Below are 27,311 nucleotides of genomic sequence, written 5' to 3'. Positions count from 1 at the left end.
CGGGGATGGGCAGGATGGTGTTACCTTTCATTTCTGTATCCCCCAGTTTATATTGCCCCATCTAATTATCATAAGACACATCGCTTAGTTAAAAGAGAGATAGAATCCAACGGAAGTATTAGGAGCTTTGATACTGATAGCACTGATCAAACTGATACCTCCTTACAACAGTTTGAGGATTTTGCCAAAGGTCTTACCCCATTTTGGGGACCAATTTTTAATAGCCGTAGTATAAGACGCCTGTCGAGAATAGTGGAAAATGTGGTGCAGACCACGACTGGGATTCTGGCTAATCTTACTGTTGCTTCAGCTGCAGTGGGAGGCAAGGGGTCTCCTCTGCTAAAACTGAAAGCGTGTCTGTTTGTTTGCGTTCGTTTTTAGCAGAGGAGACCCCCGCCTCGCACCGCAGCCGAAGCCGTCAACTCCATGAACCAACCACCTCCTGGGAGAATCACCCAGACAAAGGAACGGGCACAAAGGGAAGATCGGTGTGGAGCGCGCGCCCCCCCTGGGATGGTGCCGCGCCCACCCAGGGGGGCGCGCCCCACAGATTGAAGAACCCTTGTCTAAAGGATTCGCACGATAGAAGACCGAAACGTCGACTGTACTATCCCACTCCTCATGTATTAATATACATTAAGGGCCATATGTAGGTGGCCAAATAGGTTCTGTATCGATCCCCCTATTCCTGACCCTGTTCTGGTTAACAAGTTAACTAGCAGCCATCCCATGATGCAGAAACCGTTATCTGATTAAGCCACACCACGGCACAGGAACGTGTTATCTGATTAGGTCATAACGCTTGCCATCTAATTAGACAAGCGATATTCCTCCAGCCCCTGATAAGGCATACGGAGTTCTCAAAACAAATCAAACCTATGACAACCTGGGAAAAACCCTGCGGCCATTGTTTTGATTTCACCGAGAACTTCAGCAAAAGAATGTGCTAACGACCAGCTCGTATGACATCCTTATTGACGTATCTATGTCCATCCTTACATCAATCTCGGCACCTTACAGGTATAAATATTACCGGTATTGCCTTAAGCAAACACACGCGGTGGTGACGAGATCGGAGCAGCCAGACTTGCCGAAGCCCAGAGCAGAGCAGACCCCGCTGGCGCAGCCCCGCCTTCCTGACGCGCTGAGAACGAGACGCTGCTTTCTCCTGCCGAGAAATCCAGCTCCGGCGCTTCCGAGCAGCCCTCGCAGGCAGCTTGGAATATCGAGACCAGAGACGAGAGATACCATCCCTCATTCATCCTAAATTCCAGGTACAGAACTGAATAACCCCTTGCAGAGAATTCTTGAGTCAGTCACTTGGCAAAACAAACTTAACTTAAACTGCTACTTTCTATTCCCGCCCACGTATTAGGCTTAGGTCAGGTACACTGGGGTAGGCGTAGTTAGAAACACCAGTTGAGTACGATTAGTCAAATGTATATGTGTATGTATCTATTTTATCCATTTTAAACCACCTTATGGCTTAGAAACCATATAAATGTTTTTACAGTATTATTTTATACTTCTGCTTTTATTGTATGCACTTTACTTAACCATAAGTATTGCGATAATATCGATCCATTTCTCTTGTATGAGAAAAGAGACTGATCAATAAATACCATCTTTTATTGAACACGCCCGTCTCTTCCTTTTCTCTACAATCTGATGAAACTAAGAATGCACGTACTGACTGAGTAAAATAAGTTGTCTTTTGTTTTCACACGACTCTAGAGATACACTCTTGAATTAGGGGAGAGCAAAGTTGTCATGTTCTATGGTTGTCAGAAACTAAATCCCTTCTTGTCTATCCAGGGAGGTTCAACTCCTCCTTGCCTATTCGAGAAAGTTTCTAGTGAACTCTGAGCTAGCTGGCAAACCCAAAACTTTAAGTCTAATATCGACAATAGAAGACCTAGTTAACGTCTGGTCTAGGCCTATACTATTGAAGGTATTATTCCAATGCGCAGAGCCTATTGGAATGATAGGAACTACACTACATGGCGCCCAAACGTTTGGAAAGGCGATAAAACTAACGCAAGACATTAGAGTAACTCAGTCGTGCTTTTTCACTCAGACCCCTTTTTTCCCATAATACTCCAAAGACGTCTGGAGTGGGTGAAAGGTCATATCCGCCAAACCTCGCAGGAGGAAACTCCTATGTATGGTTCTTGGTTTAGTCAACGTTGAAGGATACACTGTTCCAAAATATTGTGCATCTAATCTTTGTTTCCATAAGAAACCTGATCTGCAAACAAACGGAATAACCTTCCTGACGGTAAAATGGTAGACAGTGATGAAGAAAGAGAGACAGCTAGATTAGCAGCTGAGCTCGTAGCAGCTGATACTACTATGCAAGAAGCAGACCCGGATATAATACTCATCCCGGTCAACATAAGAAAATCTATAACTTTAAAACTTATAGAAAATGGACTGACACCTAGAGGTGGCACAGTCATATTCGTAATAGAGGCACACGAATATCGGCAGACAGAGGTATTCTATTCATGGATACACTTTCCAGCAGCAAACGCTGTAACAAAACACTTCCACTATTACAAAACAGAGGAACCTCCTATTGAGTACACTCCTTTCGAGGAGGTGGAAGTACCACTCAAATTTCAAGAGCACCTGCTCTTGTTTAATGGCGCCCTAAAACATAATAATCACATCACCAGGCTCGGTCCATTAGGTAGACCAGGAGCAACGTGGCCGGTCCTAGCCGGATACACACCACATCCAGACATCGAAAGAATGTCTGCAGCAGATCTTTTAATACAACTAAAACAATTAATAAAAGTACATAGACAATTAGTCCAATATGTAATGCGGACTTCAACAATTCAACCAGCAATTAAAATTCCACAGCTGACCCCTCATCAGGGGAACACAAATAAAATTACACCACAGAACATACAGTCCTGCCTAGGTAAAGTACCAGCTAAACGGGAACAAATACCATTCTGGTTAGCACAAAAAATCACCCAAATAGAGGCGGTGTTTCCAGACACCACCCCTGTGGATAAACACAGGATTCTGACTATCTGTCTTCCAATGGGAATTGCACCACACGTGGAGGACTGTGACACTTGGGGTACAGTCTTTGCTTCCATTTACACAAATACGCATGGTGTTCCATCCATCTCGGTAATACCAGATGTGCTAAAACAAATTCAAGATGAATACGGTCCAGAACCCGCTTTAACTCTTGGTATGAAATTACTAAAAGACTTCAAGCAGGTCTCGGCAATATTATTAGCCAACATAAAGGGAGAAGCAGCAAACGTGGCGATCCGCCAAAGGTTAAAAGAAACAGATATAGCAGACCAACCAGCTGAAATTGCCAGAATTATAGAAAAATCCTATGAGGAACTAGGTAGAGATAGTTTAGGTGGAATACCAGTAAAACCCCGACTGATTGAAAGTCCTGAAAAAGTATTTTTTAATAATAATTTAACATCACAAAAAAAGAGCTGGGATGGAAACAAACAATCCAACCCCAAAGTGAGCCCTCTGGGAAAAGATACAACCTTAGAAATAGGGATAATATTAAGAAACCTGATAGATATCAAGAAATTGATACACGCCCCTCTCAATCTTTTCAGACTTCCTCGCAGAAATCGGAAAGAAGAGGACGATCAGAACAAAGAGAAGAGCACGCCAAGTCCAAAGACAAGGAACCTGCTCATCTAAAAAAGAAATTACAATTTCCAAAAAAGAAGGTAGCCAGTATTAAAGTAGTTAACAATGCCGAGAATACTGAGGACACAACTGAAAAACGGAGAATGGGCTCAGACAATGCTAGACAGCGCAGCAGAAGTGAGCATAGCTCGCAAAGTCCTTATGAATCATCTGGAGACAGTGGACACGAATGAATATCTTCAAGTGGAAACTGCAGACACCAGAGTTAGCAAACCTCACAAAATATATGAAATAACTTTACGTATAGAAGGGGATAAGACTAGAAAAATAAGGGGACTATTTTGGGATAATCTCTCCAAGGGCTATGACATCCTTCTAGCTGAAAAAGACTGGCCACCAGAGTTTGTCAGGGACTGCCCTCATGGCGAAGAAATAATTATGCCTGCCTTCTCAAATCATATCCCAATTCATAAAAAATACACACTTGCCAGAAAGTGGGCAGTAGCTCAAGCTCCTGCTTTATATAAAAATCACGTAGGATGGGATGAGGACTCTCCTCCTCACAAAATCCAGTTAAAAACACAACCTACTGCACAAAGACAGTACCCAATTAAGCAAGAAGCTAAAAAACAGGTAAAAGAAATCCTAGATCAACTAGAATACCAGGGGGTGATTGAAACTTGCACCTCACAAATGAACAACCCTTTGTTTCCGGTTTCCAAACCAGACAATACATATCGTTTAGTTTTGGATTACAGACACCTTAACTCATGTTGCAAAACTTTTGCAGTGCAAAACTCGCATAGTGCTGCACTAATGAATAACATAGTGCGCAAAAAATACAAAACAATATTAGACATCTCTAATGGATTCTTTTGTCAAAAAATAGCACCAGAGAGCAGATATTTGTCCGCGTTCTCAATAAATGGCGCTCAAAAACAATTCTGTTGGTTACCCCAGGGGTTTAAGAACAGCCCAGGATTATTCTCAGCGGGAGTAACAGAGTTACTACAAACATATGATGACGAAGCATTATCTTATGTCGACGACATATACCTAACAGATGATGACTTGGATACTCACTTGAAGAGAGTGAATACCATAATACTTGGGTTCGCAGCAGAGGGTTACAAATTCAACTTTAAAAAATCTAGAATTGCCCATCTAACAGTCCTGTTCTTAGTATATGAATTATCAAGTGAAGGCAAAAGCCTGGCTGACAATTTCCTAGAGAAATGCGCCGTACTCCAAGCACCTAGAACACTAAAAAACCTACAGTCAATTCTAGGCTTCCTAAATTTCGGAAGAACATACATTGCAAATTACGCAGAAAGGGTCAAGCCCCTTTATGATCTAATAAAACCAGATTTTAAAAGAACCAATTGGACTCAAATACACACAGAAATTCTGAGATCCTTACAAACAGACATGTTAATAAAAACAAAATTAGAAACACGTGATAACACACGCAATCTTGTGATTCGAGTCATCCCAGGAAGATGCGGATTCACATACCTGACCTCTAATGAGGGAGAAAAGGTACCAATTGCATTCAAATCACACTTGTACACAGAAGCTGAAAAGAAGTTCAACATTAAAGAAAACATTGTTCATGCAGTTCAAACCGCAATAGCTAGAGAAAAAGATAAAGCTGACGGTAGACGTATTACAGTCAGAACAGCAGAATCAGCCTTTGAGGCATTAACAACACCGTGTAATTTACCTACAACAGCATTGAATCCGGAATGGATACAATGGGTGAATTCAATTACAACGGACAAAGTAAAATACTACTTTGATCCAGAATTAAAAGAATTGAAAAATCTAGAATATGAAAAAACATTCCCTCTGCCAATCGATATTCTGCCCTTACGACAATACGCCTGTGTAATCTATACAGACGGACATGCTCAACCCTCCGTTTGGGGAGAACAAGCATACAACCCCACATGTGAGATTACAAAAGAAGTGTGGCGCGGAGGTAAACTAAGACCTCTATTAACAAAAACACACTCAGTAGAAACTAATTCAGAACAACAGACTGAAATAATAGCATTGAAAATGGCGCTAGATAATGCAGATCGCGAATTCCCGACACTTATAGTGTCCGATTCATATTACTGCGTCAAATCATATAACAACGATTTGTAGACATGGATTCAAAACGGTTACAAAGATGACACAGGTGCAACAATAAAGCAAAAACTGCTTTGGGAACAAATAGTTCTGTTACAAAAAGAACTACCAAAGACTCACGTGATACATACACTGAGTCATCAACGTGATGGCGTTCACGTTGAAGGGAATTCATTGGCTGAGACAGCCACAGCGGTAGCAACTAAATCGGCTTCCGTAGCTAGAAAAAAGCGTACAGTGAAATACATTGACGGTGAAACAGTGCTGGCGGTGAAAACGTCATCAAAAGGCGACTGCTCAGCGCTACCGATCAACTATCCACTCAATTATACATACACAATCGATGCAAACTCCGTCCCTTTTGCTCGAATCCCTGGAGTGGGGGATAGAGTAATTCCAAACAAGGACAGGAGAACGTTGTTAATAGCAGACGCACATATGGGCGAGGGTCTCAGACACCTCAAACTAAAAGATTCTCTGGAAGAATTACATTCAGTGTACTGGTGGCCAGGCATGAGTCTGCAGCATCACATTTTTGTAAAAAATTGCCCGAACTGCAACAGAGATCGCAGTGGCGAGAGAAACGGTATACTACCGTGGCGTTTCACTCCAGAAAGGATCAACAGTAAAAAGCAAAGCGTCCGATTAACATATACAGGCTAGTTTCCACTTATAATGTAGATCCCCAGCACTCGGCTGACGTCTGGACTGTTATACAAAGATTTGCGAGTCTAAATGGCATATACGCTAGGAGCATGCTACGTTTGACCAATGTTTTCACTTTAGCCCTCAAGCCTGTGGGGAAACATGGCTAAATGAGCATAGCACAGCGGGATTCTTCTCACTTCCTTCCTGAGGGATACGGGATGGTGTAAAGAAAAAACCAAGGCATAAAGCTATCTATAACGGAAAGGATATTAGGTTCGGGAGCTGGGTGGGTCAAACATCTAATAAGTGTCCAACGTAGTCTAAACAACCTGCCAAGAAATTCTCTGAAGGGATTCAGTCCGTACGAATTATTGTTTGGAACTAGGATGTTAGTCTTAGATCTTGACAGTCAGACTTCAGTGGTGAAGGAAAAATGCTTTGATATCAAAGATCATTTGGCTATTTTGCAGGACTTAAACAAAACAAGAAAAGACCTGAGCAACATAAAGTTGAAACAGCAGCCAACAACCACTGAAGAACCACCACCTGTCCCAGCAAGACCTGTCTGGATTCCAAAAGTCGGGGATCTAGTCAGAGAAAAGATTGCGGTAAAGAAGGAATTTGGGCCTTCTTACAGAAAAGCAGTTCCTGTCTTGTCTATCAACGGGACAAGATCAGTTGTACTACCGCCGCTTGCTGGTAAAAAGGAGAACCGAGTTGTATCCATCGACCTGGTAAAACCACAATCATGTGGCCGATAAAAAACAGTAGGCCAAGTGGACTCCCGATAAGTAGTAGAACACCAAGGTTTGCTACCAATACAGAGGTCCTAACTAAGAGGCTAATCACATTCGAAACGCCTACAGAAGAACAACAAGGACTGTGCAACAATGCAATGGAACTTAAACCTCTGACAACCCAAATAAAAACATTTAGTAAAGACACACCAACCTACAATGAAGTAACAAACGAATATGCAAGAAACAGTAATCCTGAAGCAATTGGAACAATTGACAGAACTGCATCCGGCTGCTTCATAAACTTCGATGATTCCTCTGAAGACCTCAGTGAATCAAAGACACAGCCATCAACAAAAACCTTTAAAGATAAAGCTAAAGAACTTTTGAAACAACTGAAAGAAACCTATCTGATTTCTCCATGGATTGAATTTTGGGTGGGCTTTGGTGCATTTATCCTCATACTTTGGCTCATCATGGTACTAACTTTGGGACGCTTCATTGAGGGAAAATATGCTAAAATGGACACAGCAAGTCAGAAAATCAACTTGATCCTCAAACCACACACATCTTCACACGTCGAGAAAAGAGAACTTTCTTCAGTCAACTTCACAGCCAATCCTATACCGGGTGGGGTAGCATGGGACAATACTGACTACGAAATTTATGGTCCGGTCGAAATCCTGAAATATCCACACCAAATCAAGATCTCATTGAGTGACTTTGTAAAACCAAGCTCATTTGCTGATGATTGGGACTTTGAAAGTATAAATAATATGATGTCTGACCTAGTGATGTCTGCTAAATTTACCAAACATGATTATTTGCAGGGTTCGACTAATTATGATAGTATGTACTGTTACAACCACTATGGTAACCATTTTTTACATAAATCGGCACAACCTAGAAATGTTTTAAATTATAATCAATGGGAACATTGTGCAACCCCTCCAAAAGGTAGCTCAAGAACCTTTTATGACAAATATTCATACTTTTCAGGGTTCAACACAAGTAATGCTGAAACATTTTATTTCAAATTGTCAAATAAGACAGGGACAAAGACCATGCTAACAAACACGAAATTGATATATTCAGACTCATTTTTTGAGCAAATGAATACTTTTGGTTTTGATTATTGGGACAAAAAGGTTGAAGTAAAAAGTGTTTGGGGTACAAAAGAATGGCAAGTACAAGGTATAGAATCATTGTTTAGAGCCTGCATGATCCCAGAACAAATTATATTTTTGAATGACACTGTTCAACAAACTACCTGTCTTGGCCTAGCCAAAATCAAAGACTTAAATAAACCGTTCATTCCAAAGCCGACTATAAACAGCAATAGCTCTACAGATGAAGAGATAGACGTAAACTATGTATTAAACCAAAACAGAACACATCCTGATTGGAAACAATGGTTGATCTGGCCCACAGATACTAATAACTGTCAAGATAGATTCCTGAACAAAACACAGGGGTTCACATTGACCAGGCCAGACCCTAGATATTCCCAAAGACAACACCCAGGGATAATCACCACCTACAGTGTGGGCAAACTCTGCCTTCAGTGGCTACAAACTTCCACACTGGCAGAAATTAAGCAACACCTAACTTTACTTACTGATGGTGCTGACTTGCGTGATTTCATTATGGGACTGCGCAAACAGCGTCAAAAACGCTTCATAGCAGCCTCTGTATATGCAGCATACAATGAGGCCTGGAAGGTAACTCAAATTGAGACAGCAGAAAGTATACGGGAAATTGACCGTATTAATTTGGAAAAATCACTTTCTGTAGTGGACAATGGGTTAATGACTCTGTCCTCCAGAATTTTTTCTTTGGACAGCATTGTGTCTTCAGCAATCGACATATTATCGCACGACTTACTGTTGTTACAACACGGTCAGTCTCAATTGCGTTCTATTGTACAGCTTGGCTGGACGTTACAAAATCTGCGTTCAGGCTATGTGCCTTGGCGTTTAATCAACACAACGTCACTATTCAATATCTTTAACCTTACTGATAAACAAGTCAGTATGGCACAGAAGGGTGCTGATTATACAATCCTGAGCATTGAGAAACTCGAGAGATTACCAGTGACAATGTCAGAACGACCTGTCAGTGAATGGATAATACATGGGATAATTAATATTCCAATATCAACCTTCAGGTTTCAATACTGCCAAAAATATATACAGGCTGGCATGTACGAAAAATTGGGAAAAGGGTACATTAAGACAACATGGAATTTGCCCTATTCACATGCATGTGTCAGTAATAAAGGACAGAAAGTGTTTCTTAGTGGCAATAATTGTGCGATGTCACTAAGCGGTACACTTCTGTGTAATGGAATTAGTTTGTATGGAGCCTGTGAAGGGAACTCAAATAACCTTTCATGTCACCAGCTAGGCACACCTGCAACAGAGATAGAACCATTTTTTCAAAGACTCTATAATGGGAGTTACATTCTAATTGTGGACCGCAGATGTTGTAGTCTTATGCCCGGGACTCCTTATCTCGTAACTACGACTGCGAAGGTCAAGTGCTGTGGACGCTTATTGTTCCCCAGCTCCTTTCCAGACAGGGAGGCAAGGGCATGGCCTAACTTGAAAATTACTTCTATTCGAATAGATACTTTAAGCAGAATGAAAACAGTGCTTCTTCAGACGCCGACCAGGCTCACGTCATCAAAAGAAACGTATGATCTCCTAGTCGCAAGGACGACTGCAGAGATTCACTCATTGTTATCAACTAATTCCCCCATACATTTTGCAGAAATCCTGAATGAAATCTTAAATATTTCTGATACCAGTGGAGTCTCAAAAGTATTTAAGACAGTATTTTCAATGGCATTAACACCATTCAAAGCCATACTGGGTATTTTTCCAGATTTCGTCCATTCGATTTTTGGCAGACTTCCCCTCATTTTGGGACTAATTGCAGGAATCCTATTCTTAGTCCTTATATTTCGTTATGGCAAACCATGTCACAGACAAAACACCTGCGACAAGGGAAGAAACAATCCGAGCCATTGGATACCGGGACCGGATATCAAAAATCCTGGGACTTTCCCGGCTTAGAGACCTGAACATGACTTGGTTTCTTTCATTTCGACCAATGTGGCATCGATGTGTTTTACCTGTATTAAGGTGCTTGCTGTGCGGAGAAGAATGCGTGTTGGACACCTGTCTGACGCTACAATCAGATGCGCCAATGGATGCAGAAACATTGTTGAGTCCAATAACGGCTCATGCTTTGTGCTGCCCTCAATGGCTACCAATCCTGATGACGGCATTCGTGGAAACTTCACCACTACGATTAAGGGGTAGTGAAGTTCAAGATGAAAGCAGCATCGATCAGGTACGACCTTCTGTCAGCAATACTAATCAAAACGTCAATGGAGACAATCATGCGCACGAATGCATGGTTACATCTTTTTCCGAGTTAGTGGAACTCTCCCAGGAAGCTGTTGACAGCTTTTTCGACAGTCTAAATGATATGATGTTCTCACCAGAGCAGAAATAGAGACTTTTGAGCAAGCTAGCACACGGCGTTCCCAATACCCTGAATTTGGCCTTCAACTTTAATGATAAAATTACATGAAAAATTTCCCCTCCAGTTCACGGACAGCAATTTTTTCAGCAGCCCCAAAATATTTTTACGATTTTTTCGGGACACTAATCATCTGCTTAAAGTAAGAACTATTCTTAGAGAACTAAAATTTCTATTTTCAGAAACTTTATAGACATTAGCTGCCCGCTGGTATGTTCATAATTATGTTTATTCTGTGATGAAATGGTCTCGAACTTTTTTTCTGTATTAAGAGCCATTTCATGTGTAAATTCTCATATACAACTTAGCAATAGTGTATACATATGCGTGATTACTTTAGCACTATTCTACAGCGTGAGTGCATATAATACATGTGACTGCTTTTTCCGTATATTAGATAAATTCGAAATGCATTATATGTATTTTGGGGTGGTAAGGTATACACGATGCTCTACAGTATGTTTTACTATGCCTAGATTCGTAAATATGGCCATAGTTAGCGTGGAGTGGGTGTGATGTATTCCTATAGGTTCTGTATCGATCCCCCTATTCCTGACCCTGTTCTGGTTAACAAGTTAACTAGCAGCCATCCCATGATGCAGAAACCGTTATCTGATTAAGCCACACCACAGCACAGGAACGTGTTATCTGATTAGGTCATAACGCTTGCCATCTAATTAGACAAGCGATATTCCTCCAGCCCCTGATAAGGCATACGGAGTTCTCAAAACAAATCAAACCTATGACAACCTGGGAAAAACCCTGCGGCCATTGTTTTGATTTCACCGAGAACTTCAGCAAAAGAATGTGCTAACGACCAGCTCGTATGACATCCTTATTGACGTATCTATGTCCATCCTTATGTCAATCTCGGCACCTTACAGGTATAAATATTACTGGTATTGCCTTAAGCAAACACACGCGGTGGTGACGAGATCGGAGCAGCCAGACTTGCCGAAGCCCAGAGCAGAGCAGACCCCGCTGGCGCAGCCCCGCCTTCCTGACGCGCTGAGAACGAGACGCTGCTTTCTCCTGCCGAGAAATCCAGCTCCGGCGCTTCCGAGCAGCCCTCGCAGGCAGCTTGGAATATCGAGACAAGAGACGAGAGATACCATCCCTCATTCATCCTAAATTCCAGGTACAGAACTGAATAACCCCTTGCAGAGAATTCTTGAGTCAGTCACTTGGCAAAACAAACTTAACTTAAACTGCTACTTTCTATTCCCACCCACGTATTAGGCTTAGGTCAGGTACACTGGGGTAGGCGTAGTTAGAAACACCAGTTGAGTACGATTAGTCAAATGTATATGTGTATGTATCTATTTTATCCATTTTAAACCACCTTATGGCTTAGAAACCATATAAATGTTTTTACAGTATTATTTTATACTTCTGCTTTTATTGTATGCACTTTACTTAACCATAAGTATTGCGATAATATCGATCCATTTCTCTTGTATGAGAAAAGAGACTGATCAATAAATACCATCTTTTATTGAACACGCCCGTCTCTTCCTTTTCTCTACAATCTGATGAAACTAAGAATGCACGTACTGACTGAGTAAAATAAGTTGTTTTTTATTTTCACACGACTCTAGAGATACACTCTTGATTAGGGGAGAGCAAAGTTGTCATGTTCTATGGTTGTCAGAAACTAAATCCCTTCTTGTCTATCCAGGGAGGTTCAACTCCTCCTTGCCTATTCGAGAAAGTTTCTAGTGAACTCTGAGCTAGCTGGCAAACCCAAAACTTTAAGTCTAATATCGACAATAGAAGACCTAGTTAACGTCTGGTCTAGGCCTATACTATTGAAGGTATTATTCCAATGCGCAGAGCCTATTGGGATAATAGGAACTACACTACACCTGTATTTGTGAAAAATACATATAGGTTTGCAGAATTTATTGATATTGGATCTGTGGAAAAGAATTGTTCTGTCTAAACAAAATCCCTTGTAGGCACCTTTACTCAATACTTTAACAGAAAGGCAACTTTTGCAAAGTATCCTCTCTGTTGCACAGTTTGCCCAGGGGCCTCTCACAGTTGCTGGCCCCCAAACAACCTTCTGTCGTCCTGGGGAGTAGTGTGAATGACTCCCAGGCTCGAACAATAGTAGCTTGTTACAGAGGTAGGTCTTACCTCCCTTGCAGGAAGCTACTCAGGGTGTTGGTTCTTAAGGCGAGCTTCAAAGGTGAAGCCGTCTTTAGTTGTAAATGATAATCACACTCCTGAGGGGCTGCCCTTTGTTCAAGTACACAGGCATGCGGCAGGAATAGAGAGGGTAGACAAGTGCTGAAGCCGGTTTTCCTGTGGCCAAACTACTACCAAGCGCCTAACATCCAAGGAATGGTTCAGACATCTTGAGAGTGGACATAATGGTGCACTCTGGTATTGGTAGATTCCATACATAGCTGTAAGTCATCATAGGGCTAGTTGGATCCTGGTAGCCCATTGGCTAGTGACTGCTTCATCCCCGATGGCCCTTTCTGGGCATAAATATGGCACACCTGGCACCCTGAGCCTTAGATCATGCCGGAACTGGAGAAAGGAGAGAAGAAGAACTGTCCTGCTGATTGCTGGTTTGCGCAAAAGAGGCTGCACCGTCTGCTGGACTGCACCTGCCGAACCTTGGGTTATCAAAGAGAGGACTGTGCCTGTGTCTTCTGGCTCATGGAAAAGTGACTCCTGAGCCCCAGACCAAAGAAGTTACTCCAAGGGTAAGTCAGCGGACCCCCTAGAAACAGAACCAGGGCCATCAAAGCTGAAGGGCCCATTCTGGCAAGTCAGCAACCAAATTCTCCAAATCACAGCTGACCGCCACTGGGCAACCCAAGAGATCAATCGTTGATGGCCAAATTCATCTGAGTCCAGATTGGCTGTTAAAGATGGGAACCATTCTTCACCAAATGATACCGCTGGACCCGCTGTGGACGGAGTTCAGTAGCCGAGTTGTAGCTGGTCTTCTTCTGGCTCAAAGAGGACTTCGAGGGACACCAAACTCTGTTGCCAAAGTTGCCCTACTTATCTGTGGACCAAGGGATAACAGCAAGGACACCCCAGTCAACCATACAGCACCCAGCTCATCTTTCAGCATCCCCTGCACCCTGTATCTCTAGCATCAGGAACACTCCAATGAAGTCTACGGTGGTCTTAATGTAAAGTGTGGAACTGGACTTTAGACTGCTTTGATGACCAGGTAAATGTCCAAGTGCTCCTTAGTGACCCTCCCTGACCCTTTTCCTGTCAGATTTGGTTGTGGCACTCGTGTCAGAGTAGCCGAAAACTTTACAAAAGTTTCTAAACTTTACAGTTAACAATGCTTGTTTGTGCTTTGGGATTAAAAAGGTGAGATTTACATTTTACTTTAAAATATATATTGCTGGAATCCTCTGTGAATTTTGCTTATCTTTCTGTCTCAAAACTCACAAAATATTATCTATTTTCATGAATTTGTTTCAGATTTCTTTCATGTTGCAGCGCTTTCTCATTTCATTTTTTAGTGCTTCTAAATGCTTTATATTAAAGCCTTTGTTTAAGCCTTGCGGATCGAAGCCACAGCTACCCAGGGTCGAGCTAAAGGTTTTACAAATGACCCCTACTTGCCCCAAGACACTTTTGCAAGTGTATTACATGGTAAGGACAAACAACCATACCATACAATACACCACAAACCTCACAGTCCAGAAGAAATTTCACTTTAAAATAATTAAAGTTCACAGATCAGTGCATTTGGGGATGGAAAGCATCGCCCTGCATCACGAAGACTCTCTGGGGCTCCACAAAACTCCAATAGCGGCCCGCTGGGATGCCATATTGTAGGACTTTCAAACAGCTGGCATACAGACGAGGAGCTCCAGGCTTCCACAGTTGGCACTGACAAAGTATGAGTTGTGGTGCGCTAGTGCACACAGTGGGCACACTAGGTGGCTAAACTATCAATCTGCTCTCCTTTCCCCCTTATGCATAATCCAGATGCATGACTTTCATTATGCATCATTGATACTATCACCGAGTGGCAAACACAGGCAACGTAGAAGCGACTAGGAGCGGCAGAGAAATGCGTTGGGCAGAGGTTCACGTTGTTTTTTCTTTTAACCCATTTTCCCGCCCTCCCCCGCATGTTATGCTCAGCCTTGCATACCACTGAAGCCAGCTACAACAACCAACTCCCATACACCGCGAGTCACATACCAATAGGCGTTCCTGCAGCACTTGCTGCGAGATGCACTAGAGGCCACGAATTGCACTGTTACTTGAACTGTTGTAACCTGTGATGTGTGCGTCATGGTAACTAAGCTGAGCTAATGCATGTTTCTGTACGACAATTCATGCTTAAAAACCAATAAAGAAATAAAATAAAAAATCTCTGCATTATGGCAGTCAATCAATCAATTAATCAATCAATATGGGGTTTGTATAACGTGGCTACTCACAGGTTAGGGTCTTTAGACATTGGGGGAAGGGGGGCTGCAAATCGTTCTCGATGTGGAGATTCAGTCAAAGAGCCAGGTCTTCTGGTCCTTCCTCCATTAGGTCAATGATGCGGATTGCCTGAGGTGGAGGGGCAGGGTGTTCCAGGTCTTGGCAGTGAGGTAGGAGAAGGATCTTCCTGCGCTTCTGATATTGTGTGTAGGAAGGGGGAGTCTCTAGTTGGCGCAGTGCAGCACTGGCGACAAGCAGGGACTCTCTCTTCCCCGTCAGGGCTGAGGGTTACCTTCAAGACAACCTCTGCTTACCCTCTAGGTAGTGTGGCTTAAGCAGTCTTAGGCTAATCTCTGGGGCATGTAGGGTTAAACATTTGCACTATTACACCATCGCCACCAACCCACCACACAATGACACCAAACTGTATTTGTAAAAATATATGTTCTTTATATAAATCTCAAGCAGGCTTGTAAATACAGTCTTGGTTACTTCTTCAATGCAGGTTCCAGTATTCTTTATCACAAAGTCACAGTTCGTTAAATAAATGCACTCTTTTGGGCCTTCTGCCCAGCTTTAGAAAGGTTCCAGTGTCTTATAGCGCTTCAAGGCGCTTCCCGCTGTCTCCGCTCTCGAAATGAGTCACCCTTCGGGGCTCGACTCGGGGAGAGGGGGCCGCGGGCCTCGGAGAGCGTCAGGCGGGGCCTCGGGGGCCAAGAGCAGAGCGAGCCTCTGACTCTGGGGCGGCTCGCGCTGCCAAGCAAACAGCAGCTGCGAGGCTCCCGGGGTGCCTGAGATCAGACCGCGCGGTGCGAGCTCAGATTGCAGGATGCTCGCGCCGCGGAGGGGGCAAAGACAGTACCTTTCACTTCTTGTGGTGATCTTCGGAGAGGGCGGCTGAAGGGGGAGCTGTCCCACGTCGCGTTGCTTCCTTGACGGGCGAGGCGAGCGGCGGCTCGAGGCAGCAGGTCACGGGTCACCCGGGGGCGGCGGTGCTCGATGGGGGCTCAGGTCCTTTTACTCCGTCTTCTCTTTCGGCCTGACGGCGGCGGCTGGGTGTGGCGCAGTGGCAGTACGGTCCCCAAGTGCGGGACGTACCCAGCCAAAGTGCCGGTCGCGGTGATGTCCCTTCAGCGGGGCAGCAGGCCAGACGCTGATAGCGAGGGAGATGACAAGGGCGGCAGTCCGTCGTTGCGGGGGAATCTACGGCGCTTGTGCCCAGTAGACTTCGGTGCTTGGACCGGACGGGTCCTCCGTTACTTTGCTCTCGTGGGGCCAGGTGCAGATGCCGTCACGGTGTTCAGGCCAGCGGCGGGCTGGGCTTCACGTTGTTATGGCGATCTGCTCACCCACGGTCACGGTGTGCAGGGGGGCTTGATGCTCTCGTCTTCCTCAGACAGCGCTGCAGCGATAAGCAGCACACACAGCAGATGCTTGGGTCAGGGGTTAGCGCTCACTGTTCCTGGAGCGCTGGTCAGGGGGCAAGTTCAACAGCAAGCCCTTGGAGATCTTTTCAGCAGAGTTTGGCACAAAGTTCAAAATAAAGCAAAAGTCTCTTGTAGTCTTTTCTCTTCCTCTCCTTAGGCAGCAAGGCACCAGACACAGGCCAGAGTCAGCACTCCTCCTTGTAGTCCTTCCAGGTCCTTCTCTTCGGGCAGAGTTTCTCTTGTAGCACAAACAGGATCTAATTTACAAGGAGCAGGGCTCCTTCTTTTATACCCAGTTTCTTTTGTTCTAGCAAGCCAGGGGGGCCTCTGCATAACTGCTCCAGTCTCTGAGTACTTGTTGTGGGTACTTCTGGCTTCTGTATTCAGTGTGAGGGCAGGCACATCAGCCGCTCCCCAGGGGGGCGGAGCCGGCATTGTGAGGACAGGAGTAGCCTGAGCACTTTGTTGACAAGCTTCGGTCCTTCCGGGACCAGGTGCAGGCTGAGTCATCAGTCGCTCCCCAGGAGGGCGGAGCCAGCATTGTGGTGGCAGAGCACAGCCTGATGCATCATTCAGGGGAAACTCCCACCACCCACTAAGGTGTCATCTGGCTATTCACTACCTGTCAACTCCCAGCCCTGTCACTCACACACACCAGACAGTCAGATCCACATCCAAGCAGAGGCGGGCTGAAATGGTTAGGCAAGCAAATGCTAACTTTCTAAAAGTAGCATTTGCAAACACAGGATATTAAAATAAACTTTACTAAAAGAAGTATTTTATTATTCTGAGTTCAGGCATACTAAACATGAATTTCTACCAGGTTCCCTGAGCCTGCTGGGATTATAGAGTGTAATAATTCCAGCAGCCCATCTGGCCTAGAAGGGAACAGGTAGCCTTACAATAGTGAAAAACGAATTTGGTAGTAATTCACTATTAGAACATGCCACACACCTCAGGGCATGTTCTACCTTATACTTACAATGCACCCTGCCCTCAGGCCTACCATAGGGGTGACTAATATGAAGTTTAAGGGAAGGTTTAGGGGCTGGCAAGTGTGTGCACTTGCCCAGCCAGGGTGACAGTACCAGACTGCACGTAGGTTCTGCAATGGCAGACCCTAGACACATTTTAAGGCTGCTTCTGTGGGTGGCGCAACCAGCGCTGCAGGCCCACTAGCAGTGTTGGCATTCACAAGCCCTGGCACTCCTGGTGCACTTTACTAGGGACTAACAGTAAATCCAATGAACCAATCATGGACATCAATCACATGTACACTTTACAGTAGGGAGCACTTGCACTGCGGCACGGGTTGGCCGTGGCGCAGTGCCCTGAGTAGCAGACACCAGCAAAACATTTGAGGCACAACAGCAAAAAGTGGAAGGGAAACTCACGCCAAGGTGCCAGGTCTAACACGTGTCCCCTCCAGCTGAAATGTGGGGAGAACTACCCTTCCCCAGGGAGTTCCTCATCACTAAGGCGGAAAAATCTGGACAGACCATCAGCGTTGGCGTGATCTGTGCCAGGGCGGTGTTCCACCGTGAAGTCCATACCCTGTAGGGAGATGGACCACCTCAACAGTTTTGGGTTTTCACCCCTCATTTGCATCAACCATCTGAGGGGCCTGTGGTCCGTCTGAACCCGGAAGTGAGACCCAAACAAGTAGGGTCTTAGCTTCTTCAGCGCCCAGACCACAGCAAATGCTTCTCGCTCTATTGCACTCCACCTACTTTCCCGTGGAAGTAACCTCCTACTGATGAAGGCTACGGGTTGGTCCCAGCCTTCCTCAGTCATCTGTGAGAGAACAGCCCCTACACCATGCTCTGAAGCGTCTGTTTGCACTATGAATTCCTTGGAGAAATCAGGAGCCAGGAGCACGGGCGCCGTGCACATGGCAGTCTTCAGGGTGTCAAAAGCCTTCTGACAGGTGTCAGTCCAAATCACATTCCTGGGCTGCTTCTTAGAAGTCAGTTCTGTCAAGGGGGTCACAATAGTGCCATAGCCCTTGACAAACCTCCTGTAATACCCAGTGAGCCCCAGGAAGGCTCTCACTGCAGTCTGGGTCTTGGGGGGTTCCCAAGCCAGGATGGTCTCAATTTTGGGTTGCAAGGGTGCCACCTTGCCACTCCCCACTTGGTGTCCCAAGTACACCACTGAACCCTGCCCAATCTGGCACTTGCTTGCCTTGATTGTGAGGCCTGCCTTGCGCAGCGCCATCAACACTTCCCAGAGGTGTCGCAGGTGTTCTGGCCAGGTGCCACTGAACACTGCGATGTCATCCAGGTAGGCGGCACTGAACTCATCCAGCCCAACCAACACCTGGTTGACCAACCTCTGAAAGGTGGCAGGGGCATTCTTCATCCCAAATGGCATAACCCGGAACTGGAAATGCCCATCTGGTGTGGAGAATGCTGACCTCTCCTTTGCCCCATCGGTCAAGGCGATCTGCCAGTACCCAGACGTTAAATCAAACGTGCTGAGGAACCGGGCAGCCCCTAGCCGATCAATGAGCTCATCAGCTCTGGGGATAGGGTGCGCGTCAGTCTTGGTGACTGAATTGAGTCCTCTGTAGTCCACACAGAACCGGAGTTCAGGTGTGGCTCCCGGCGCAGCAGCCTTTGGGACCAAGACCACGGGGCTGGACCAAGGACTGCTGGAAGACTCAACCACCCTAAGAGCAAGCATCTTGGAGACCTCCTCCTTGATGCAGGCCCGGACCCTGTCAGTTACCCTGTAAGCCTTATGCTTCACAGGTAAGCTGTCTCCTGTGTCCACATCATGGACGCACCAATCTGTGACACTAGGAACCAGGGAGAATAGGTCTGGAAACTGCCCCAGCAACTGGCGGCAGTCTTCCGGTTGCTCAGGGGTCAGGGTGGGTGAGAGGTTAACTCCATCCACTGACCCATCCTTCTCACAGGCCACTAAGAGGTCAGGAAGAGGCTCTGACTCCTCTTCCATTCCATCATCAGTGGCCAACAGCATGCCCACTTCGGACCTTTTCAAGTGGGGCTTGAGGCGGTTGACATGTAAGACCCTTAAAGGATTCCTGGGCGTCTTCATGTCCACCAAGTATGTCACTGAGCTCTTGCGCTCCACAACCTCAAATGGGCCTGTCCACTTATCCTGAAGTGCACAGGGTTCCACTGGGGCCAAGACATACACCTCTTGTCCAGGCTGAAGCTCTACCAGAGTGGCATTCTGGTCGTACCACCGCTTCATCTCCTCCTGGCTAGCTTCCAGATTTGCCTCAGCAAGTTGTCTGAAGCGCCTGGTTTGGTTTCTGAAGGCCAGCATGTAGCTATATACATTCTGGGGAGGTTTCCTGGGAGATTGCTCCCAGCCTTCCTTTACCAAACTCAGTGGTCCTCTCACGGGGTGGCCATACAGCAGCTCAAAGGGGCTGAACCCTAGAGACTTCTGTGGCACCTCGCGGTATGCGAAGAGCAGGCATGGTAAGAGGACGTCCCACTTACGCCTCATTGGACCTTCCAGGCCCATGATCATGCCCTTCAGGGTTCGGTTGAATCTTTCAACCAACCCATTTCCTTGGGGATGGTAAGGGGTGGTGAACTTGTAGGTTACACCACACTCTTGCCAAAGGGACTTCATATACTTGGATATAAAGTTGGTCCCCCTGTCGCTCACCACCTCTAGAGGGAATCCCACTCTGGAGAAAATTCCCATCAGTGCACGCCCCACCACGGGGGCCGTCACTGTCCTCAGAGGGATGGCTTCAGGGTACCGGGTGGCATGATCCACCAAGACCAGGATGAACCTGTTGCCCATGGCTGTCTTGGGGTCCAGAGGCCCAACAATATCAATACCCACTCGTTGGAATGGCGTACTGACCACAGGGAAGGGTTGGAGGGGAGCCTTGTTCTTCCCTCCGCTCTTCCCACTTGCCTGGCAAGTTGGACAGGTCCTACAATGAGCATCTGAGCTCTTGTGCATTTGGGGCCAGTAGAAGTGGGTGACAAGCCGGTCATAGGTCTTGTCCATCCCCAAATGTCCTGCTAAAGGCACATCATGAGCCAGTCCCAGTAGGAAGGCTCTGAACTTCTGGGGTACCACCAGCACACGGGCTGACCCAGGTTCAGCAGCCTTAGGCTCTGAGTACAGGAGGTCATTCTCCCAGTACACATAATGTGTTTTGGCCTGAACACCATTGGCCTGGTCTGCAGCCTGCTGCCGCATACCCACGAGAGAAGGGCATTCTTTCTGCTCCCTGCAGAATTCCTCCCTGGAGGGGCCTCCTTCTTGCTGCCAATGGGTCAGCTCAGGCAGGTCCCCCAGTTCGGCAATCTGTTCCCCAGTAGGCTCCAGGGCATCCCCCTCAAGGTCTGCTTCCTCCTGGACCGTGGGAACTTCAGGGGCCGGTTTCCCGCGCACCCTGCGCCTTCTCCCTAAGGCCGGTTCCTGGGCCTCTCCGTCAGGCCCCAGGACCTCTTGATCACCCCTACTGGCTGCCATTGACCGGGTGGTCACGCACGCCCAGTCAGGTAGACCCACCATCTTCAGGTGAGTCGTTTTCTCCACCTTTTCCCAAGGGGAGTCCTCCAAGTCGTTCCCTAGCAAACAGTCAACAGGCATGGCTTTCCTCACACAGACCTGCAGAGTACCAGAGACCCCCCCCCACTCGAAGGGAACTTGAGCCATCGGACACTGACTCTCTGAATTGTCAGCGTTGACAACCCTACAGTAGGCATGGGGTACAACCTGCTCTTGAGACACCAGGTGATGCCTCACTGCAGTCACACTGGCTCCTGTGTCTCTAAGAGCCTCAGCTTTCTTACCATTGATGGTAACCACCTGCCCATATTTTTTAGTGTTAGAGGGCAGGTAGCTTGTAGGGACCATCTCACTGTCTCCTAGTGAGACTAGGGTCATCTGAACAGGATCTCCACCCCCCGGGGCCATCACTTCTTCTCCTAAGTGAACACTGGTCACTTGTCGGGGCGGAGCACCAGTGGGTGCTGGTTTTCCAAACAGGCGACACTTGGGGTCACTGGCTATGTGCCCCGGGTCACCACATTTGTAACAATTGAAGGGCCCCTTTGGAACAGGTCGACCTGTCGGGGCCCCATTCTGCTTAGGGGGTGGGGGAGGCTGAGAACCTTTCTGCTGGTCCCCTTGGGGATTACTTTGGGGGCCTTTTTGGAACCCTTTCTGTTTTCCCTTGTCCCCCCCACTCTTCTGCTGGGGACCCTGCCCACCCTTGGCGGAGTCTCCCACTGGACCCTTGTGGACCCTGGTGCTGAGCCAGCGGTCCGCCTCCTCAGCAAGTTTCCTCGGGTTGGACAACTTGCTATCAATCAGGTGCTGGCGTAACTCAGGAAAACATTGATCAGACAAGTGCTCCCATGCAATTAAATCAAAGAGACCTTGAAAATCATTCACTTTGTTACCCTTCACCCAACCATCCAGTGCTCTGCAAAAAAAAGTCACAAACTCCACATACGTATTCCCAGGCCGCTTATTACACCCCCTAAACTTCTGTCTATACATTTCAGGGGTAAGCCCATACCTGGTCATTAAAGCTTCTTTCATATGGGGATAGGATCTCTGGTCTTCAGAGGGCAAATCTAGCAGGGTGTCCCGCCCTTCGCTAAGGAACCTTCCCCATAACCCCGCTCCCCAATCCTTCTCAGGGACCCGGTGGGAAAGCATGGCTACCTCATATGCCCTAAACCACTGTCCTATGTCATCCCCCTTAAAGAACTCTTTAACTACATCTTTGGGGATGTGCACTCTTGACTCTACCTGCACCGGCGTTGTGCTGCCACCAGAGGGAGGATGATCCAAGGTTTTCTCTTTTAGACTCATCTCCCTCATTTTCACATCATACTCCAATTGGAGTTTTCTTTCTTCCAGAGCCATTTTTTTGCTTTCAAGCTCCATTTGGCCCTTCAACTTTAATTCTGCCATCTTTATCTCATGATCCCTGGTTGCCTGTCTGTCTGCCAGCTCCTCTGGCGACAGGCCTCTGCCAAAGCTAAGAACGCTGTCTGGTTTTTCCAGACTCACAGGATCCACAGGTGCATCCTGATCCTCAGGTGTCTTCCTAGATTCAAGCCAGGCTCTCATGGCCTTGTAGAACTCAGGTTTGTTTCTGCATCCTGCGTGTGGAACCTTGAGTTTCCTGCAAAAATAACTCAACTGCTTCTTTGTGTAGTCATCCAGCTTTGATGCGTCCCATTCTAGCCCCTGCGCACTAGAGGCTATGGACTCTCCTCCATCAATGCTGTTTGTGCCAGGCATGTTTGCAACACTAGGGATCTTCTTCTTTAGCAAAATTAAAAAATCCAAGAGTCTGTGGCTAAGTTACTGGACTGTAATCACTATGCAATGGTCAGTAGCTAAGGTAAAACACTGCAAATGTAAATTCGCGAATCCTCACCGCTGCGTCCAATGTAGGAAGGGGGAGTCTCTAGTTGGCGCAGTGCAGCACTGGCGACAAGCAGGGACTCTCTCTTCCCCGTCAGGGCTGAGGGTTACCTTCAAGACAACCTCTGCTTACCCTCTAGGTAGTGTGGCTTAAGCAGTCTTAGGCTAATCTCTGGGGCATGTAGGGTTAAACATTTGCACTATTACACCATCGCCACCAACCCACCACACAATGACACCAAACTGTATTTGTAAAAATATATGTTCTTTATATAAATCTCAAGCAGGCTTGTAAATACAGTCTTGGTTACTTCTTCAATGCAGGTTCCAGTATTCTTTATCACAAAGTCACAGTTCGTTAAATAAATGCACTCTTTTGGGCCTTCTGCCCAGCTTTAGAAAGGTTCCAGTGTCTTATAGCGCTTCAAGGCGCTTCCCGCTGTCTCCGCTCTCGAAATGAGTCACCCTTCGGGGCTCGACTCGGGGAGAGGGGGCCGCGGGCCTCGGAGAGCATCAGGCGGGGCCTCGGGGGCCAAGAGCAGAGCGAGCCTCTGACTCTGGGGCGGCTCGCGCTGCCAAGCAAACAGCAGCTGCGAGGCTCCCGGGGTGCCTGAGATCAGACCGCGCGGTGCGAGCTCAGATTGCAGGATGCTCGCGCCGCGGAGGGGGCAAAGACAGTACCTTTCACTTCTTGTGGTGATCTTCGGAGAGGGCGGCTGAAGGGGGAGCTGTCCCACGTCGCGTTGCTTCCTTGACGGGCGAGGCGAGCGGCGGCTCGAGGCAGCAGGTCACGGGTCACCCGGGGGCGGCGGTGCTCGATGGGGGCTCAGGTCCTTTTACTCCGTCTTCTCTTTCGGCCTGACGGCGGCGGCTGGGTGTGGCGCAGTGGCAGTACGGTCCCCAAGTGCGGGACGTACCCAGCCAAAGTGCCGGTCGCGGTGATGTCCCTTCAGCGGGGCAGCAGGCCAGACGCTGATAGCGAGGGAGATGACAAGGGCGGCAGTCCGTCGTTGCGGGGGAATCTACGGCGCTTGTGCCCAGTAGACTTCGGTGCTTGGACCGGACGGGTCCTCCGTTACTTTGCTCTCGTGGGGCCAGGTGCAGATGCCGTCACGGTGTTCAGGCCAGCGGCGGGCTGGGCTTCACGTTGTTATGGCGATCTGCTCACCCACGGTCACGGTGTGCAGGGGGGCTTGATGCTCTCGTCTTCCTCAGACAGCGCTGCAGCGATAAGCAGCACACACAGCAGATGCTTGGGTCAGGGGTTAGCGCTCACTGTTCCTGGAGCGCTGGTCAGGGGGCAAGTTCAACAGCAAGCCCTTGGAGATCTTTTCAGCAGAGTTTGGCACAAAGTTCAAAATAAAGCAAAAGTCTCTTGTAGTCTTTTCTCTTCCTCTCCTTTGGCAGCAAGGCACCAGACACAGGCCAGAGTCAGCACTCCTCCTTGTAGTCCTTCCAGGTCCTTCTCTTCGGGCAGAGTTTCTCTTGTAGCACAAACAGGATCTAATTTACAAGGAGCAGGGCTCCTTCTTTTATACCCAGTTTCTTTTGTTCTAGCAAGCCAGGGGGGCCTCTGCATAACTGCTCCAGTCTCTGAGTACTTGTTGTGGGTACTTCTGGCTTCTGTATTCAGTGTGAGGGCAGGCACATCAGCCGCTCCCCAGGGGGGCGGAGCCGGCATTGTGAGGACAGGAGTAGCCTGAGCACTTTGTTGACAAGCTTCGGTCCTTCCGGGACCAGGTGCAGGCTGAGTCATCAGTCGCTCCCCAGGAGGGCGGAGCCAGCATTGTGGTGGCAGAGCACAGCCTGATGCATCATTCAGGGGAAACTCCCACCACCCACTAAGTTGTCATCTGGCTATTCACTACCTGTCAACTCCCAGCCCTGTCACTCACACACACCAGACAGTCAGATCCACATCCAAGCAGAGGCGGGCTGAAATGGTTAGGCAAGCAAATGCTAACTTTCTAAAAGTAGCATTTGCAAACACAGGATATTAAAATAAACTTTACTAAAAGAAGTATTTTATTATTCTGAGTTCAGGCATACTAAACATGAATTTCTACCAGGTTCCCTGAGCCTGCTGGGATTATAGAGTGTAATAATTCCAGCAGCCCATCTGGCCTAGAAGGGAACAGGTAGCCTTACAATAGTGAAAAACGAATTTGGTAGTAATTCACTATTAGAACATGCCACACACCTCAGGGCATGTTCTACCTTATACTTACAATGCACCCTGCCCTCAGGCCTACCATAGGGGTGACTAATATGAAGTTTAAGGGAAGGTTTAGGGGCTGGCAAGTGTGTGCACTTGCCCAGCCAGGGTGACAGTACCAGACTGCACGTAGGTTCTGCAATGGCAGACCCTAGACACATTTTAAGGCTGCTTCTGTGGGTGGCGCAACCAGCGCTGCAGGCCCACTAGCAGTGTTGGCATTCACAAGCCCTGGCACTCCTGGTGCACTTTACTAGGGACTAACAGTAAATCCAATGAACCAATCATGGACATCAATCACATGTACACTTTACAGTAGGGAGCACTTGCACTGCGGCACGGGTTGGCCGTGGCGCAGTGCCCTGAGTAGCAGACACCAGCAAAACATTTGAGGCACAACAGCAAAAAGTGGAAGGGAAACTCACGCCAAGGTGCCAGGTCTAACATTGTGGATCTGTGGGACGGAGGTCAGGGCGAGTTGGGCGGAGCGGAGTTGTCTGGCGGGTGTGTGGAATGCGAGGCGGTGGTTCAGATATTCTGGTCCTGCATTGTGGAGCGCTTTGTAGGCATGTGTGAGGAGCTTAAAGGTTATTCTCTTGTTGATTGGGAGCCAGTGGAGTTGTCGGAGGTGTTGTGGCTGTGGCGGGTTATTTCAAGTACCAGTCTGGCTGAGGTGTTTTGGATATTCTGTAGTTTCCAAAGCTGTTTCTGGGTGACTCTGGCGTAGCATGCATTGCCGTAGTCGAGTTTGCTGGTGATCAGTTCATGGGTGACCGTCTTTCTGGACTCTGTGGGGATCCATTTGAATGTCTTTCGAAGCAGGCGGAGCATGTGGAAGCAAGATGGGAATACTGCGTTGATTTGGCTATTCATTGAGAGCGAGGAATCCAGTATGATGCAGAGGTTGCCTGCGTGGCCCATAGGGGTGGGAGGGGTTCTTAGCATGGTGGGCCACCATGAGTCATCCCAGGCTGAGGGTGGGTACTTTGGTTGTGTCCTAGTTCAGCTTGAGGCAGCTGTCTTTCACCCAGCTCGCAACAGCCTTCATTCCACTGTGAAAGTTAGTGAGGGAGAGGATGAGCTGGGTGTCGTCCACGTAGGAGACAATGTTGAGTAGTGGCTTCTGATGATGGCTGCAAGGGGGGCCTTGTAGACGTTGAAGAGAGTGGGGGCTCAGTGAGGAGCTCTGGGGCCCTCCGATGATGAACTCTGTTGCTTCTGAGAGGAACGGGGGTGGTATAAATCACTGTGTTCAGCCAGTAAGGTAGGAGTGGATCCAGTCCAGTACCTTGTGATGGATGCCGGCATCATGGAATCTCTTGATTAGGGTGTAGCGGGTGATGGTGATGGTGTCGAAAGCAGCCGAGAGGTCCAGTAGGATGAAGGCTGTGGTTTCGCCCTGGTCGAGGAGGAAGTGGTTGTCGTCGGTGGCAGTGAGGAGTGCAGTCTCGGTGCTGTGGTTGCGGTGGATACAGAAAAGGGGGTGGTGATGAACAGAGTGTCTGAATTAAGCAGACCACTCTTACCCAGTCCAAAGATCAGGGCTTGATCCATCACCGTTATTTATCTCACTGCCCCATCCCAGCTCAGAACCTGGCTATATGCAAATTAGTCTGTCCCTGGCCCAGTGCATCATGGGAACAGGGCAGACCAAACTACCAAGCCAATTCTTCACCAGAAAGGAGACAAGCTACCGGGGACCGGTTTCTGGCATTTCAGCCTCTTCGGCCCGGCTTGCTTGAATCCTGATGGAGCAGTGAGAAAGGGACTCATGTCTGAGTATACCCTGCCACACCTATAGTGGCCAAAAACGATACAGAAAAGGGGGTGGTGATGAACAGAGTGTCTGAATTAAGCAGACCACTCTTACCCAGTCCAAAGATCAGGGCTTGATCCATCACCGTTATTTATCTCACTGCCCCATCCCAGCTCAGAACCTGGCTATATGCAAATTAGTCTGTCCCTGGCCCAGTGCATCATGGGAACAGGGCAGACCAAACTACCAAGCCAATTCTTCACCAGAAAGGAGACAAGCTACCGGGGACCGGTTTCTGGCATTTCAGCCTCTTCGGCCCGGCTTGCTTGAATCCTGATGGAGCAGTGAGAAAGGGACTCATGTCTGAGTATACCCTGCCACACCTATAGTGG

The sequence above is a fragment of the Lissotriton helveticus genome, chromosome 5_1 (genome assembly GCF_964261635.1).
Source record: "Lissotriton helveticus chromosome 5_1, aLisHel1.1, whole genome shotgun sequence".
In the NCBI taxonomy this organism is placed as follows: Eukaryota; Metazoa; Chordata; class Amphibia; order Caudata; family Salamandridae; genus Lissotriton; species Lissotriton helveticus.
Note: the sequence above shows the minus strand (reverse complement) of the source record.